This window comes from Manis pentadactyla, chromosome 16 (assembly GCF_030020395.1).
Source record: "Manis pentadactyla isolate mManPen7 chromosome 16, mManPen7.hap1, whole genome shotgun sequence".
Taxonomy (NCBI): Eukaryota; Metazoa; Chordata; class Mammalia; order Pholidota; family Manidae; genus Manis; species Manis pentadactyla.
In genome coordinates, this window is record NC_080034.1 from 66899646 (window position 1) to 66915285 (window position 15640).

Genomic DNA, 15640 nt, shown 5'->3' on the forward strand with positions numbered 1-15640 from the left:
TCTGGTTCCCCAAGCATAGGCGCTCTCTCTCCCCCAGAGAAGCAGGGTGCAAGGGAGCAAGCAGAGAGCGCTAAGCTCTTCTCAGGGGTTTTGTAAGGGCTTCATTGCCTAGTCATGATTGACTAAATTCTTGGCCATTGGCTGATTCAGCCTCCAGCTCCTGCCCTTGGGTGGGGTCCAAAAGTCTCTCATTAACATGACAAAATACCCGTTTCACCTTTAAGACTGCAGTTTTCAGGAACTGTGGATGAAGAACAAATATACCTAGGAAATATATATTTTGGTATATGAATGGCCAAACATGTATTTCTTATGACTTATTACACTGCAGGTAAGTACACATGTAATATCACTATGCCTTCCTGATTAATTTGATCCCTTGGTCATTAAATAATGCTCCTTTTCATCACTGGTAGTAATTCTTATTCTGAAGTTTACTTTTTCTGATATTAATGTAGCCATTCTGGCTCTCTTCTGATTAGTGTTTATCTTTTTCCATCCTTTCACTTTTAACCTGTCAATGTTACTTTATTTGTTGGGTCTCCCAAGAACATTCAGATGGCGGAGTTAGGCTAGAAAAGGTGACAGTAACCTGTGCCATTAACCGACCTGCTATCCTTTCAAGACGGAAGAGAAGTGTGGTGATTTAAGAAGATAGTACAGTTTGTTTTTGTAAACTATGTCAGTTGGCTGGGTTCATAGCATATCAAGCATGTGTAGACATGAACATGTGGTCACCAAACCCACCTCTTCTCTCCAGGGCACGTGGCTGACTCCATCTGCCAGCCTGCGGGGCTGAGTCTGGCCAGTGGGAGGCAGGCAGGACGCTGCTCCCTGAGACCCGCTGGCCTGGAGGCCCCCCAGGCAAGCCCCACATGCCTGTTTCCCATTGGCGCCTGCACAGGAGCCTCCGACACGTACAATGGAAGTATCTTCAGAGAGGAACCTCTGAAGGGGGTCACCTGACCAGGGACAGCACATCAGACTTCCATGTGAGCACAAAGGAGACTTTTATTGTGTCCAGTCACTGAAATGTCCATGTTGACAGAGTAGTTAGTTCTCCCCTTGGCATGTCATTCCTCCAGAGCTAGGCTAAAGTGACAGTGACAAGGGTGTAGGGTCCAGGAGACCCTGAGCCACGAAGCTGGGCAGGTGAGTACTGGCCAGGAGAGGAGCACACAGGTGACCCATGAAGGGCTTTTCAAGGCAGCCTGGGGCAAAAGGAAAAGGAAGAGAAGACAGGGCTGGGCTGAGGTCTTGGCTTCGAAGTTCAGTGCCTGGATTCTGGCTGGCAGTGGGGGGCATGTGGAGACACGGTGAGGGACTGTTGGGGTCTGGTGTTCATCTGATGGCTTCTCGGGACACCGAGGCCCCTGAGGGCCATGGTGGGGGTCCTGGGGAGTGCCGCAGTCAGGGCACAGGGGGAGCACACTCTGGCCCAGTAGAGGGGGGTGCACGGGAAATGGGTGAACACCTTGGCTCATTTTGGGGGTAGCCTTGGATTTCTGACTAACATGACATTTTACATCCCATGGATACTGAAGATGGCTGTTGAAAAAAATAAACACAAGGAATAAAAATAAAGCTCTCAGAGCTTTGGAGGTACTCCCTCAGGTCAGACCCTGCTTCAGGCATGATGTGTGTCGGTGGGGAGCTGTAGCCTGTCCTGGAGTGGGGTCTCCGTCCTGCCCCAGCCGCCTGAGACCCCCCCACCAGTGGCAGCAGACCCTGGGCACAGGGGTGGGCCTGCCCAAGCAGACAGCGCTGAGCTTGAACTGAGCACCTGTGTGAAGCCCTGAGAGCCCATCGCAAGCAGGGAGCGGCCTTCCCAAACAGACCCAGCCCCTCTCCATCTCCTCGGGCGGCACGGGAATCACTGCTTGGCCATTACTCGCTTAACTTCTAGCAGGTTTAGAGAGTGGCCCTTGAATTTTTTCACCAACATTTTATGTTGAAATACTTTCATTTAGACATATGGAAGTGCTGCAAAGATGGGCAGTGTCCATATATCCTTCACCTACCTCCCCCAACATAAAGTGCATGAAGCCAGGACAGTCAGAGCTAACATGTTGTTACTGTCAAAATGCAGACTTATTCAGATCTACTTTTCAAATAAAGCAATTCTTGTGCCATTTGCAGGGTAACAACTGAGATCCCAGCCACAGTAAGGGCCTGCCTAACACGCAGCTCCTCCTCAGTGACAGTGATGGTGTCACTGGGACTCCTGAAGCTCTGGCCGCAGCTCAGTGGTATGGGGTGAGTGGGAGGCAGAGGGCCTGGTCCCTGCAGGGAGTGACACGCGACAGAGGTCTGGGGCTGGCGGGGCTGGCTCAAGGGGCTGCACGGGGCCCAGGTGGTGGTAAGGGTGGTTGCTCCCCTCCCTGGGCTCCTTGCCTCGAACACTCCCTGCTGAGAGGGTGACAGTACCAGGAGGCCACTTCTGGGGTCAGCACCTGATGGAAGGAGAGACAGTGGTTGTGGAGCACTTTACAGTGTACAGACCTTTTCACAGAATGAGTGACAGGTTTCCAGAATCAGCATCTGATAACCGCAGGGTTACCTTAGAGCTGCAAGGGGCCTTGGGGAGCGTCTGGTGCACCCCTCCCAGTCAGAGGAAAGGGTCTCGGGCCCAGAGACGGTGTGAAGGAGGCAGCCGGCTGTTGCTTGGTATTTTCACTCAGATTTCTAGAATTCCTGAGTGGTAAACTCCAATGCAAGAAAACAGAAATGACATGACCTGCTCTTGATGGTGTCTTTTCCATTTAGACAGAAGGTTGTACAGAGAATTGGGGACTTTCTGTCAAGGTCATTCAAAGCAGACTAGGCAAAAGAGAAGAGGAAATTCTGGTTTCGGAATGTGGAATTTTCACTCTTTTACACTGCTCTGAGGCCATGTGCTCAGAGAGGCTGACTTGGAGGGTTTTCTAAAGCCCTCAACTTCCATTAGAAGTTTTCCTACTTAACAACTTTTACTTTTTGTGTGTTCTTTAAATATTTTTATACTTTTTAAATATCCCAAAGTATTTGAGTTTCATTTGTGAGGTGAATTACCATATGCATTGTCTATTTTTATAAAGAACCATTTTTTTTCCCCTGAATGAAAGTATTGATGGGATTTTCTTAAAAATGAAACACTGAGGTTTCCTGAAATGAAGTGGGATGAGGACTCACTCTGGCCTCCGTGAAATGTGCATGGTAGCCTCTCTTTCTCAGAAGTCAGGGTGGCCTTTGTAAGGCTTCTCTCACAAGGTCTTCCAGAGATCCAGCAGCACAGGGCTGTCCACGCCCCAGCCCCACTGCCACTGCCAGGGAATGCAGACTGGGAACAGAGTGACTGTGCCTCGGGGCCCTTTGTGCACAGCACTCTCGGGAAGCATGTGTCAACTAGCTCAGAGGTGAGGGTTAGCCAGTGAATGACCCTTTATTGTGCTCCAGAGGCCTAGCTGGAGGGAGTACTGTGCACAAAGGCAAGCTAGTAGGTTTTTATTGAGCCCTAGATTTTTAAAACAGGCTTTTCATACAAGTAGGAAGCCCACCTGGTGGGCTGGAGGCCTGCCTGAAGCTGCTCCCACCTTGTGTCAATGGGATGAGCTGCCAATTGAGCAGGTACTGCTCACAAACAGGAAACTTTTTAGTGGGCAGTGTCTCCTTAAAAAGTGAGAAAAGGAAAGCCATTATCTTGCCTTAGCACATTTGCTTTCAACCATTGCTGGGAATGTGGTGGAGACAGGGAGGACAACCACACCCATGCATGGCTCCACGAAGTAACTTCAGAACTGTGGGTGCTTTGGCAGTGTTCTCAGGACACCTCCTTTTTTGGGCTCTTTCCAGGCACCCTCTTTGAACGTGTCACACGGGTCTTGATAAGAAGACTTCCACTTGGAGGCCAGGCAGGCTACATACCTACAGCTGAGGTCCTCTTCTGTGAGACATCTGCCATTCCCGCCAGCTGTGGGATGTCTCACGTAGCTCCAAGGGCCGCTGCCCTGGTCCCACACAGCAGGCTTGAGGCAGGGGGCGGGGGCAGGAGAGCTTTCCAGACACCTGGCTCTCCACAAAATTTACACCAGAAGCCTGGTTGGAGTCACTTTCATCAATGTTTGGGCCTGAGAGTTGACCATGGAATTTAACAAAACGGTTTAAGATCCTAGCATGGAGAGATACAAAGTAGAAGGAAGCTCTTTTCAGGTGATGAGTATGTGCAAAGAGTGCAGTTGGGCAGAGTCAACACTGGGGAGCGGGATCAGCAACCCAGCCAGTAGTACTGCTTTGGATCCAAATGAGGAGGAACCCTAAAGTAGTGTGACTCAGTTTCTTTGTGCTTCACAAATTGGTTCTGCGATTAAACAAACAAAACACTTTGATTTTCATCTAGCAGAGCTGTCATCTACCCTGGGAATGCATCTACATAAGTTTCTCTCTAAACAACAGTCCCTCTCTTTGGGGAAGGACCTCAAATTTCCAGGGCATTGACTTCATGCTCTGGAGCAAGAAATTGGCCTGCAGGAGGTATTTCCATAGAAGAGTAGAGGAAACCTTCAATTCCTGAGGGTACAGGTGGACTTCTTTAACCTTGCAGTTTGGGAGCTCTGTTTGGGAGGGTCTGGACTAAGTGAAACTCGGTGGGTCTGGTTTTATCCCATCCCTTCCACAAGCCAGTTTTGTGATTGTAGGAAGGCACTTATTTCTCTTAGCCTCACTTTTCTCCTTGGTAAAGTCCAGATGTGAAAACACTGAATCTGCTCATTTCACACAGAGTAAAAAAACCTGAAGGTTCTTAGAAAAGCACAGTGTGCTATACCTGTAACAGTGATGCTGTGAACAGAAATGATGGTTAAATGTAGGCATACCTCCAGACATGCCTCTCAGGAGCTGGCCTCCAACGGTCTTAGCATGCCCGATGATATCTGTAACTTGTTATTTGCACAGATGAATAATTAACTTGTTATACAACAGCAAGTAGACCTCATATCACTGGTATTCATTAGGTCCAAAGGTATTTCTCCCATAAATACTAGGAGATACATTAGTGAAAAACTATGTGGCATCAGGTGATGAAGTTGACCCCCTAAACAATTGAGGACACTGATCAGTTGAATGACTAAGGTTGAATACATTTTCTAAAATGTAAACTTCTATGTTAATTCTTTCCTTTCACATTTGTCCTGGAGCTGGGGTCACATCTGGCTCCCACATCCTCTTGAGCTACTTGGAGTCTTCTCTGCAGACCTGTCTTTGGCCATCTGTCCCTCGAGTTTTGTCCTGGACGTGACTACCTTTCTCATTCAGTATGATCCTGTTCACTCCATGGCTTCCACGGCTGACCGTGACTTCTTTTTTTTGTGCTCATGGCTGTGGTAGTCCTGAGTGGTACATACGACTTCTTCAAACCCAAATGGAAATATCAGTGAGGCGGGGATAATAATTCATCTCATTCAGAACTTCTGTCATCCTAGTGGTCTGGGGTTAAATTGCTTCCCTCCTTTTTTGTGATCATAGATTTGCTAGACAAGCAACCAGCCAAGGACAGACCTTTTTGTTAGGCTTATCCCTTTCCTTATGTGGGCCAGGCTTGGGGACACACATCTCTTCGTTTCTCCCACTACTGTGTATTCCTTGAGAGAATAGCTAAATGTGATTCATTTCTGTGACCTCACGGAGCAGAAGAATCACCAGTTGTCTAGGGTTACCCTTCAATTCTGACTTTGGAGTCTGAGGTGAGTCTGAATTTTTGCTCCATGACTTTGTGACTCTAACAGGGTCCCTGATTTAGCAGTACTTGTTGTCCATGACCAATGGGATGCCAATCAATGCCGATGATAATTAGGTGCACAAGTTCTGGACCCAGACTCTTTGGGGTCAAATTGGTTTTGTGGTCTTGGGCAAGTTACTTAACCTCTCTGTACTTCAGTCTCCTCAAGTGTTACATGGAGATAATAGATCTGAAAAGGCTGTTGTTAGAATAAATGCTAACACACGCAAACCTGAACAAACCTGGAACCGTGTCTGACAATGAAAGCTCCCTTCTGTCAAGGTGCTGAGGGACATGACAGCCTGGAGCACATGGCACAGAATCTGTGGGCTCACCAGGAAGTCAGGGAACAATGCAGATGCCTGGGCTCTCTCCCCGGGCCCCCTGGTTGATTCCAACCACAGCAAAGTTTGAGAACCACTTCTCTTCCATAGAAAGAACCGGATTATTCCCTTTCCCAAAAGAAAAACTTTGAAAAGCAAAGTGAAAGCAGCTAACCAAGGCACTCTTTGCCCCTAAAGTCTGTGAATGAGTGTGAGCTGGTGGAGATGTGGGGAGGGCTGGTTTCCCACAGGAGCAGTGTGGGCAGTAAATGAAGGGCTGCAGAGCGGCTGCCAACCTGTCTGGTTAGGATGGCGAGTCCTTACAGGCGGTGAGGAGAGGCTGTCTCATTGGACAATGGCTCATCACACCAGATCCAGGACCCTAGCCGTGCCTGCAGGAACTCAGTGTGATTGAGAATTATTTTAGTTTAAAAAGTGGTTGCATGTTTCACTGTGTTTCCTGCTTCATTCCTGACATCTCTTCTTTTTTACCTTGATCAGTCTTGCCAAGTTTTGTCTCCATTCCCCTTCTGAATTTCCTCAGAGTACCAACCAACCTCTAGTTCTGTTGATCTGATCATCTCTATTTTATGTTTGTTTTTTCTTTGGACTCAATTCTTTTTTTTTAACTTTTGATTTTGGTGCTTTGCCAATGGCCAATCACTCCTCCCCTTGAAATATTTCTTTAGCTGCATCTCATTTTGATGCAAAATTTTTCATTATTATTCAGCTCTTGATTTTTCTAATTATTGTGATGGTTTCTTTTTTGACCAATATGTTCTTCAGAAATCTATGCCAAAATCTCCAAACATATGGAGTTTTAAAAGTTATCTTCTTGTTACTGATTTATAACAGAATTTTACTGTGGTCAGAGAACTTGACATTGATTCTTTGCTATTCCTGAAGACTTGCTTTTTGGCTACTATGTGATCAGTTCTCTAATGATTAAGGGCAGTCTAAATTTCTGCAGGATTAAGTTTTCTAATTGTGCTTCTCAATTTTTTAAAAATTTGATAATTATTTTGCCTGCTTACTCCATTAATATTGAGAAAAATGTGCTTAAAATCTACCAATATGATTGTGAATACCAGCAATTTTAAAATTATGTATCTTAATGGTCATATTATTAAGTGTGTCTGAGTTTAGAATCATTTTATTTTTCTGGCAAAAATTATTACTTTTATCATTATATAGCAGCCATTTTTATTCCTAAATACATTTTGTCCTAAAGTCTCTCTTATTTGATATCAAATAAGCACTACTGGCTTTCTTCCCATGGACATGTTCCTGGCATACTTTTTATTTTTTTGGCCTGATGTTCTTTTGCTTTCAATCTTTATGATTATTTATATTTTAAGCCCCAGAAAGAACATATATTTTAAAATACCATGTGGATGTATTTTTCTTTAATTCCTCACCAACATACACTGATTTGGAAGCTTTTTACTCTTATCTTTTCTTTTAAAATAAATGAAAACACCACTTTTCATTTTAAAATAATCTAAGATTTACAAGGCAGTTTCAAAAATAGTGAAGAGTCTGCATATTCCTTCTCTTCTCCTAGCTTTTCCAATTAAATATTAACCTATCACACAGCCACAGCACAGTGATCAACATGAGGGGATTAGCACTGATGCAATTCATCATGAGCCAACCTACAGACCTTATTCAGACTTCACCAACTGCCGCGCTGACATCCTTTCCTAGTGCAAGATCTGACCCAGGATCACGCTGCATCCAACTGCCATGTCTTAGGTCTGGGACAGGGCCTCCATCTTCGCCTTCCATGACTGGACACTTCTCCAGAGTATTAGGTATTTTGTAGACTGTTTCTGGCTATGATTGTTTCATGTTTCCTTGTGATTAAATTTAAGTTATGAGCATCACTTCTCTGGTATTTTGCCAGAAATATATTAAGGTTTCCTGTTGACAAATTGTAGGTGTCCAGTTCCAATGTGCTTTTTCCTCCAGGTATTACGCTCATCACATCCTGCTCTCCTGCCCCCACCTCCCAATTCACAGACAGGAGACGACTCAGATTCAGGCAGCCTGAAGGTAGCCCTGGGCCATGATGCCCAGTGGGCAAAAGAGATCCCCTTAAACCTGGGCATGGCTGGATGTAAGGACTCCTGGGGACAGGTTTGAAGAGCTATCATATAATTTGAGACTATGTCCAATACCACTTAGAAGGAAGTGATTTATTTATTCTCTTTAAAGTTAGTGATATGCTTCCTTCTAGAAATTAAAGCCATATTCTATATTGTTATTTTTACCCAGTAAATTTAAGAAAGAGCCCTTATTTAATGAGAGTTGAGGGGGAAATCAGAGATGTCCCTTTGCGGCAGCCTCACCAGAATTTTTGAGGCAGAAAACATTTGGCTTTGCTGAGCGTCTGATTAAATTGTAAATATAATGCAGACAATTCATTTGGGGAAATAGACCCACAGAGCAACGAGAATGATTTTCCAAGAGCCTCAGGAGCAAGTCAGACAGAAATCAAGCTTGGGACCTAACCTCTCGCCTGCACTCTACCTGCTTGAACACGCTCACTTTCATCTAAGCCAGCAGTCTGGGGCTCGACCTAGAATGACACTGCTTTGGCGAGTCACGTCTATGTCCATGGTATATATTTCTTTGGGGGAATCCAAAATAATCAAATTTATGGATTTTAAAATGTTGCAGATTGTAAACATAGATACTTGGAGAAGTGATATTTTGAAGCTTACTCTATTCAGCGTATTTACTGAGCAACTGCTAGCACATGCTTATTTTAAAAATCTACTGTTACTGCTCTTCTGCCTCTGCAACCACATAAAAATGTAGAGCACTTTGTGTGTCATTTAAGTGCAACCATGCTTATTATACAGGTGAGTAGACAGATGCATCAGAAGGTGAAGTGACTTTCACAGCACTGTGCAGTTGACGGCAGAGCTGAAAGGAGAAACTCAGAATCTTCTCATTTTCTCTATTGCTTATGTGTTTTCTATTTCATTGATTTCTGCCCTTTATTACTTTCTTCATTCTACTTGCTTGGGGGTTAATTTGATGTTCTTACTTAATTTTTTAACATGGAAACTTAGATCATTGATTTGTAACTGCTTTCTTACCTAACATTAGCATTTATGTGCATGCATTTCCCTCTTATGTGCTCCTTTACCTGCATCCCTCAAATATTGATGTTTCTTTTTCATTCAGTTTGGAATATTTTCTAAATTATCAGATGACTTCCTCATTAACTCACGGGTTACTCACAAGTGTGCTGTTTAACTTTATGATTTTTCACTAAGTGGCCTGTGAGCATGCATCCTCACAGAGACGCCTTGGCCCACGTCTTGTTTTCCAGCAGGATATGCAGACAAACATAGCTGGCACTTACTGGGGCCCTGCAGGTGTTGAATGCCCACTCATCTCCAGCCTTCTCTTTCCTGTTGTGAAAGGGCTTGATATCAGTTACCTGCACTTGTTCAAATGATTGCACTTTAGTGTAAATGAGCTGGGCTACTCAGTGGCTATCTTTGTATGCCTTTCCTCTTTAAAATCTTTATTATGGAAAATTTCAAAACTATCAAAAGTAGAGAGAACAGTGTATAAAGCATCATTTACCTATAACCCAGACTCAACAATTATCAGCACATGGCTGTACTTATTTCATCTACATCCTATTCTCTCCCCTGCTCTCCAATGACATCCCCCCTGGATCTTCATAAAGCAAATCCAAGACATCTTATCATGGTATTTTGAAGTTAAAAGACACACACACACACTCAATGAACTATATTTTAGAGCAGTTTTGGTTCACAGCAAATCTGACCAGAAAATACTAAGTTCTCATATATTCTTGCCCCACACTTGCATAGCCCCTTGCATAGGTCAACATCCCCACATGGGATACATTTGTTACAACTGATGAACCTACACTGACATATCATTATAATCCAAATTCTAGATTTTTCATTAAAATTCACTCTTGGTGTTGAATATTCTCTTGGTTTGGACAAATGTCTTATGACATGTGTCCATCATTATATCAAATGGACTAGTTTTACTGCCTTAAAAACCCTCTGTGCTCTGCCTGTTCATCTCTCCCTGCCCCTGAACCCCAGGTCTTCTGACTGTCTCTGTAGTTTTGCCTTTTCCAGAATGTCACATAGTTTGAATTGTAGTCTTTTCAGATGGGCTTCTTTCACTTAGTCATATGCATTTAAGGTTCTTTTCATGGTTTGATAATGTACTTTTTAGCACTGAACCATGTTCCATTGTGTGGATTTACCAGTTTGTCCATTCACCCACTGAAGGGCATTTTGGTTGCCTCCAGGATTTGTCTATTAGGAATAATTGTTGTAGCTACAAAGTCATCGCCAAACCCTAGGTCATCTAGATTTTCCCTTTTATTATTTGGAGTATTGCATTTTATGTATAGGTCTGTGATATGATACATTTTAAGTTAATTTTTGTGAAGGTTGTAAGGTCTCTGTCTAGATTCACTTTTCTGCATGTGAATGGTCAGCTGTTCCAGCACCATTTGTTGAAAAGACTATTTTTGCTCCTTGTCAAAGATCAGTTGACTATATTTGTGTGAGCCTATTTCTGGGCTGTGTATTCTCTCCCATTCATCTATTTGTCGATTCTTTTGGCAATACCACACTGTCTTGGTGACTGTGGCTTTAGAGTGACAACTTATATGACATGTTATCACATCATTTTTAGAGTTAAAAGATAATGACTTAAAAAAAATCATAACCACATATCATATTATACCTAAGATAGTAACAATAACTCCCTAATGACAATGATATTGTTTAAACACCCTTCACAAAAAATTAAATAGAATAGTGTTTAAAATTTTCCAATTTTTAAATTAAAAAAAAATAATTTGTTGGTTCAATTCAGGATCCAAATAATAGTCATACAGTGCAATTAATTGATATATCTCTGAAGTATCTTTTATTATACAGGGTACTTTCTAGCCTCTCCTTTCTCTCTTTTTAATTTTCTCTGAAATTTCTTTGTTGAAGAAATAGGGTTGTTTGTTTTAGAGTTTCCTGGAATATTGATTCTGCTGATTGTCCACTGGTATGTCTTCTATCCCATTACTTCCTATAAATTAAGCAGATACAGACATTTGAGTTTGCCTTTTGGCAAGAATACTTCAGTGGTGACTTGTTACTAAGTATGGAGTAAAAGATAGTTTCTGCATGCTAGGCCGATTTGGTGACTTTAGCAGGAGGAACGGAAGGGCTTCTCTCTACTAAAGCTCCTTTCAAATTTTAAAAGTTGCAGTAAACAATAATGTTTTATAAGCAACAAATCTGAAGACCATGTACATATAAACAGTTCGGTACTATGATCAAATAAAACAAAGTTAATCCGAACTTTCAGTTAGAGAGAGCAGCTTGAAACCACACATTAGCCTTAGCTCAAACCCAAGTCCGACAAAAATGACAGAACAGTTTATATGTATATGTAAATGTGTAGCATAGCTATACTGTGTGTGTATATATGTATATGTATACACACACACACTCATACAGTACATACACTGCATATATTACTGTAGTATATATGTAACTATATGTAGGTAGTTCATAATACAGTTAAATACATATAAAAGGTATAAATCCACAAAGAAAAAGAGAATAGGAGAGGAAATACTAGCTAGAAGAATTAGAAAGAAGCCAAGTATATGGGTGAGTGGAAACTGATTAAGCAGATCTAAAGAAGTCAAATCCTAAATTGGCAGTATGAAAAACAAAAATGCCAATTTGTGGCATAGGAATTTCTGGAAGTGGGGTAAAATGGGGTTAAAACTGAATGGTCAGTTTAAAGTCCACTTAAGAAATAGCTAGATGTCCCCAGGTCTCCTCCTGCCTGCCCACTCCAGCAGAAGACAAGAACTTGATTCTCTGGAGAGGGTCATGCACAAGGTGGTGGGATCCCATATCCAGTGGGAGCAGAGGTACTACAAGGACAAAAATGACCTCCATGACTACTTTCTTGCCTTTCAGAATGCTGAAAGCAGATTATATCCTCTTGTTGGGAGATTGGAGGGACCATCTCTAGAAAATCTGAGCAGTCCCAGAAAAATGACCTAAATATAATAATATCCCTGGTTCCCTAATGAAAAGACCATTCATACTACCCTAACTGAAGCACACAGTTGGTAAGCCCCGTCCTGCATGGAGCTTACAATCCTCCTCAGTTTTTAGGGCTCTACTGCTAAATATGAATTGATATCCAAAGCTTGTTAGAAATTTGAAGAAAGCTTATGACATTTATTCTAATATGTAAAGGAGAAGAATAAGGCAGATTGGAGACTGTGCAAAACGAAAAACATCAGCTTCTAAAAAAAACATTATTATTCTCAGGGACTAAGAAATAAACAGAACTCCACAGAAAAGGATATTCAGAAAACAAGAAACTTCTTGTATATTAAAAACAACATAGCAGAAATGTAAAACTTAACAGAAAGGTTGGACAATAAATATAAGTTTCTCAGAAGTAGAATAAAGATAGAAAACAAGAGGAAAAATATTTTAAAAATTTAACATAGGACCAGGATAGGAGATCCTAATATTAAAGATTGAAAAAAAAAATAGGGCTATGGGATTCAAATAAATTATTGAGGGAAAACTCCCAGAATCTAAAGACATTAGACTCACCACAAAGTATAAAAGGGCATCACACCCAGAACATTATGAACTTTTGAAAAACTGGTAAAAGCCGACTGTACAAGCAGAGGGACAGAGAGAGGCTGACAGACAAAGGGAACATCAGTGCACAGGCCTAACAATTCTGAGGAAAAAGCATTTCCAATCTAGAATTCTATATCCAGCCAAGCTATCAAGATTTCTGTTCTATATTCAAGGTCTCAAAACATTTACTTCCCATATACTCTTTTCTTTTCTCAGGGAGTTACCAGAGGTTGAATTCTATCAAGTGAGGGCAAACCCAGAAAGAGGACAACATGGTGTATAGAAGAACCTGTCCCAAGAGGGCAGAGAGGCAGAGGGAAACTCTAGGAAACAATTATGTGGGACACCCAGGATGGCAGGTGAGGCTGACCTACAGTGTACCAAGTGCAGACTCGAGGAGGCTGAGAAGCTGTTATGAGACTGTTCAAGAAGATAAACTTGAATAGCTATGTGTCTAAATATAGTACAAGGACATTTGCATAATCTGATGGAGGGAGTTTTGGGATGAGTGGAAACTACATAGAATACATAGAAAATACAAAAAGTACAATAGAAAAAGAATCTTAGCATAGTACTGGCTCAGCAACAAGCAGCATTTACATGGGCATAACCCTTCAACACTGAATGATGATCTAACAAAAATGGACCCTCTGGGAGAAAAGGGAAGGGATGTGTGCACATGCAGGCCATGGGAGAAGCGAGGTTTTCCTTTTCTGCCAAGAATTAAAGTGCAGCAGGCTAGCCAGAGACATCAAGGTAAACACCCAAAACATCAGACCAGCTTAGGGGAGTGAAGGTGGACAGCCTCAGGGAGAAGGCAAAGGTGGGGTCTGGAGGAGCTGTTAGTTCTCACCACCGGCTCTGTGGGGTCACGTGAACCTGTAAGCTATGCACTTAATAAAAAGTACAGAAAGGTCATCTGACGCATTCAGCAAACTCACTGCTCCACACAGGCAGCTGATGGCTACTGGCTGCAGCAACGGAGCTCCTTCCCACAGGGCCAGGGGAGGACAGCTGAGAGCGCGGCACAGGGACAAGTGGCAGGCCGATACCGGATATGTGGCCACGTGGGGCCCCAGCCGCCTGTCATTTGGCATTTGAAAGGGAAGACTGCAGAAAAGGGAGTATGAGCATAAATATGTGTAAGTTATCCCAGTGGACAAAGAAGCAGGGGCCGCAGGAACTGATCAGAAGATACCCAGGAAGAGAATTTAGGGAGAAAAGGAAGCTGGGGAGAAGCCCTATCGACGGAGCCTCGGGAGTCTCACTTCTTTGCCGAGGCCCAATCCTTTGTGATCGTCCAGGCACCGCTCATGACAGCAGCTCCAGGGAGTTCGGAGAATTAGCCCGAAGTATGAAGTTTCTCTAGTTTCTTCCTCATCACTCTCTGGTCATTTCTGATTTCCTAAATGCCAAGGCTGGCAATCATTCCTCAGTACTGATCCTTTGGACGTGCCTGCAACATCCGACCTTGCCAACAATTTCTTTATTCTGACTGTGATTCTTGTTCTTCCCTTGATTTCATGACCCTCTGACCCCACTCCTTCTGGGCTCCCCTCCTCCTGTGGTAAGTCTCTCTGTGGGCCTCCTCTGGAAATCAGAGCTCAGGTACTGGTCTTGGTTCTCAGGTATTCGTACCCAGCTAAAGGGTTTGTAGGCAGGTGGGACAGAAATAGTCAAGAAAAATGTGATAGAAATAACAGTAACAACCACGACAGCTGAACAATGATCACAGCAACACAACTGGGCAGGGTACCAGTTGCGGTTACAACACTGGGCAGACGGTGTGACAATCTCCAGTGCTATCTGGAGATATATGCCATGAAATGTCTAAGGGTTTATGGGTCTAGATGGGAGAAAGGAATCGGACATCCTATTGGCTTTCATTAGCCAAATTACAGACAAGTAACCCAAAGACCCAGATCCTATTCATAAAATATTTATCATTATGTATTTATAACCTGACCAGGTACTAAAAGACCTTCCAGTGATACATATAATAAAACTAAATAAAAAATGTGGGTGAATAGAAAATAAGAACACATTAGTACAGAAAACAAGATGACTCTTAATAGATAAAAATATGTAACCCACATTTAACATGAACCTAAAATCATTACAGTTACTGTTCTAATTGAGGTATGTATGTCAAGTATACAATATATCTTTAGGTCTTCAGAGCAGTTTATAAATTCATATAAAAACCTTCATGATAAGTTAGGTAGTGTTTAATGATATAAATATATGCAAGTTTCAGTCTACAGTAAAGAATAATTATTTTAAGCATATATTAAGTTAAATATAGTTAACTTACTTACTTTAGGAACCTAATCTTGATTTAAAAGCTGGTTGAGACATAACTTTTCAGGAAATGCATTTTAACAGTCTTAGGCAACTAACAGAGCATCTTAGAGCACATGGTCAAAACAGAAGTACACATACCACCTTGTACCAGATCCAGAACTCAAGTGTAATCTTTCTATCCATCCCCTTTAAGAAAACTGCATGCAAAATGAGAAGCAGGACAGTGACGCAGGGAGCTCGCCTATGGCAATGACTGCTTGTTTTGCAACGCTGGAATCATTTCTAGAACATGCCACTTTCATGGTACACTGATATAGAAAGTCTTAGTATAATAAATTATTTCTAATGGTTGTTGAGTACTGAGAGTGAGGTCAGCTCTACTAACTGACATGAGGCCAGGCTGGCCACATGGATATGGACATGCTGAACCCAAATGCCACCTGGGCGTGGGAGCCTTACCTCTTGTTCTTGGCCACCTTTTTTGTAGATTTGCTCTGGGTTCTGGCTTACTCTCAGCTTTCTTCTAGCTGACATTATATTCAGCCATTTCTTAACCACTGAATTCTTCT